Genomic DNA, 423 nt, shown 5'->3' with positions numbered 1-423 from the left:
ACGTCCAGAAAGTTCTCTCTGAAAACTGGGTGAGGAATATAGTTCCAGAGCTTAACACTGTCACACAAGATCAGTCAGTCGCACATATTCCTAATGGGGTTCAGTCTGTTTAGGTATAGCTTGTATTACAGTGACCCATATTTTACACACACAGCGTATATCACTTGCTAGTCCAAATAGAAAGGATATTAAAAATCTATTACAGATATCAACAGGAAAAAATATGATGTCTTTTCTTTGTTCTTCCACGCCCCCCCAACAGATTAATCTCATCAGGTCCATGGATTACATATTTTGACAAGCGTTTTACGTTAAAATCTTTTTCAAGTACTTGAAAAATTTGTTATACCAAAAAAGCTGCCTTTTTCTTTCCTTTTTTTTTTTTTAAAAAAGTACTTTCTACAATTTAACACAAAATTCAGG

Source organism: Gavia stellata, chromosome 2 (genome assembly GCF_030936135.1).
Source record: "Gavia stellata isolate bGavSte3 chromosome 2, bGavSte3.hap2, whole genome shotgun sequence".
Classification (NCBI taxonomy): domain Eukaryota; kingdom Metazoa; phylum Chordata; class Aves; order Gaviiformes; family Gaviidae; genus Gavia; species Gavia stellata.
This window is presented reverse-complemented; position numbering follows the sequence as displayed.